Source organism: Perca fluviatilis, chromosome 21, assembly GCF_010015445.1.
Source record: "Perca fluviatilis chromosome 21, GENO_Pfluv_1.0, whole genome shotgun sequence".
Lineage (NCBI taxonomy): Eukaryota > Metazoa > Chordata > Actinopteri > Perciformes > Percidae > Perca > Perca fluviatilis.
In genome coordinates, this window is record NC_053132.1 from 27,030,262 (window position 1) to 27,033,262 (window position 3,001).

General features: G+C 40.0%; 1 long non-coding RNA gene across 1 annotated transcript; it reads left to right on the forward strand.

The window, feature by feature from the left end:
• Window positions 1-1,575: 1,575 nt before the first annotated feature.
• On the forward strand, window positions 1,576-2,203 carry LOC120551500. The gene is made up of 3 exons (XR_005637887.1): window positions 1,576-1,620; window positions 1,858-1,982; window positions 2,187-2,203. It is a non-coding gene; the product is annotated as an uncharacterized LOC120551500 (long non-coding RNA).
• Window positions 2,204-3,001: the final 798 nt, after the last annotated feature.

Below are 3,001 nucleotides of genomic sequence, written 5' to 3' on the forward strand. Positions count from 1 at the left end.
TACAGTGGTGGATGTATGTATTTAACATGAACCGTTATTGGCTGTGAGGCAAGAAACAGTGCTGACTTCAAAGGCACATTCAGTTTGACCTTACTATTTTCTTTCCAGTCATTGAGAGATTTTGCCTGCCACCTGATGCAAAAGTCATATACAAGGATGCAACAGGGACAGAAGTTGATGCAGAAATATTCAGCGACCTCGTTGGACAAGGCAATGTGGTGCTGACAGTTTTCTCAGATCAGGGTGAGATATCAAGGCAGGTATAATAAAGCACTCTACACCTTACATAATATAATTATTTGCATTTTTTCTATTCCTTTAGAATTCTCTGATTTCTCCTTGTCTTCTGCTTCTGAGACGTCTGACTCAAGCTTGAGCTCAAGTGCATCAACTATAATCCTAGATGATGTCCCTAGCAAGAGACAAAGAATTGAGGTGATGCTGTGTCTGCTAAACAGGTTTCTTAATACTTTCACATTTTTTCACTCTGAGTCTCTAGAAAAGCTTGTTTTGTATTCTAATGTTTTTGTTTTTTATTAGTTGATTGAAGCTGTGCTAAGAGGCAAGTCTGGGGGTGAATAAGTACTACAGGAGTACCAAACAACAGAAACCCTAACAGATGCTGCAAGAAGAAAAATGGTTAACATCCTGGTGGCTCACATGATTGACAATCATGGGTATGTTTGTTTCGCATTGTTTTTATTTTTGCCAAATAACTGCATGGCCATTGCATATAGGTACTAATTTAATATCTCCTCTCAGGCACCACCCCACTAAAGCAATCAGAGAAGATTATGCACGTGGGATAGTGATGTTGTTCCCTTCCCTCAAGGATCCATACTCCAAGAAGGGCTATGTAATAGGCATTATTATTGTTAACATTTTCATGTCATGTTGTGACACAAAACTGCGTTAATATTTGAATTCTGTGAGATTTCTCATGAGCCTGGTATGACAACGCATTTCTTTTCTTTTTTTCATTTCAGGAACACTTCTATGATGCTGCAAGCAGCACAGGATACATTTCTTGGCGTCTGAAAACAGTCCAGAGGAAGATTCGTCGAGGATCTGCACTGCCACCAAATAGCCCAATTGACGTTTCTCCAGGGGGCCCAAATTTCCAAAGGACTGTTAATGTTGAAAAGCAGCTTGATGGTGATGCTTGCCAAGAGACCATGTCTTTGCTCAACCATACCACAGACAATTCCCTGATTTTCCAGAAGATGAGAGAGACCTTTCAGCACCGTCAGAAGCTTGTTAATGACCCAGGCAGAAGTGTTGATATCCTCTCCAGCTTCCCAAGATTCCTGGATACAAAAGGATTGGTAAGTTTGGGATGAGATGTTTAGAATGGCTTGAAAATTGAAAGTATTTCCTGAAGAAGTAGTAGTAGTAGTAGTAGTAGTAGTAGTAGTTTAATATCTTCTTTCTTAAAGGTGGACCAAGACTTCACTCTCCTATTTGATGACGACACATCCTCCAGGCTTCTTCAGAAATGGGATTTGTTCTTCAAGCCAAATGTCATAAAAGAGGCTAAGCGGCTCACCCCAACACCAGAGTTGCGTCGCTTGGTGGAGTCAGCAGAAAGTCCCCCAGGAAGTGATCTTGATGAGGCAACAAGTGAGTTGTTTTTATTTTTTTTATTTTAATAAATTTGCTATAATTGCAGTTAAACTATAACTGCAATAATATTTCATTTGTTTATTCTGTGTATCTATGAACGTTGATCTGATTTTTGGGATAAATGTGACTAATAGATGGATGACAGTTTAAAACTTTCTCATAATGCCTCCCTGTTCTCATTCAAACTTACATTTGAAGAGTTTTCAGTTAATTCTTGTGACTCTTTGTCCTCAGCCTACGACCAAGAAATGGCTTCCCTGTTGTTGCTGTTACATCTCCTTCCACCACCTCCAGGGGGACTGAAGTCTCCAAAAATTAGTGCATGTGATGCAGTTGAGAGACTTGTTGTCTTTCATAAGGTAATTATATTATTAAGGTGATTATAATAATTTGTCACGTCACCTTCTTAGCCACATGTAAATGAGGGTTGTTAAAAAGTGGATGTAATTGTAATTAAGTCTTCATTCCCATCTTGCACTAGCCAATGAAAAGATGTTTGAATAATCACCTCTACGATGTAGTTTTCTCTGTGGCTACACATTATTCTTGTGTCTAATTTTCAGTTTTCTCATCTCAACCCTAGTCATGCTGCAGTTTGGAGGAGCATCTCCGCAACCAGCAGGGTCGGCAGCCGTACCTCCTCGCTGTTGGGCGTCAGAAGAGCAAGATTGACAGCTTCTACGTCACCATGGATAAGCGTCTCATCCCATGCAAGGCAAACCGCTCCCTCGGGCATGTGACTAACTTTTCAAAGCACATTTTGTGTTTAATTTGTCTTACGATGTGGCACTTGTGAATTTTTACACATTCCTGCAGACAACAGTGTATAACATTGATGTGGGGAAAATGAAGGAGTCACCCAGAGTTAAAGACTTGAGAGCAAGACTGCTTAACCAGCCAGTAGAACTCTCATCCTGTGAGTAAGAAGCTATAACAATGTTGACCTGTTTCATGTGTCAGAAATATTATCCCAGCAGTCAGAAGTTGATTTCACATTTAAGAGTTGAACATGGTTACTATCCTGGACCCAAGTTCAAATTGTTTTGTTCTCAGCAAGGCTGTAGGCATCAGTTCCTAACATATACAGGTTTTCGGAAGCACCTTAATAGTGTTCATAGTAATGTTCAGCAAATTGCTCAAACTTCAACTGTTGCATGTTCATCTAGTGAGCCAGTTGCAACTTCATCTCAGGCACATGCGTTGGAGGACAAATTTAATCCACAAAATCAATGTAGCTCTTCCAGTGTTTCTTCTGAGAGCAATGATTCAGGACTTAGTAAAGATCCAACTAAAGAAATGTGTGCATCCATCGTGGCCAAATTACAGGGGAGTGGGATTTCCAACAGTTTGTTATCAATTGTAGGAGATTTGGAAGAAC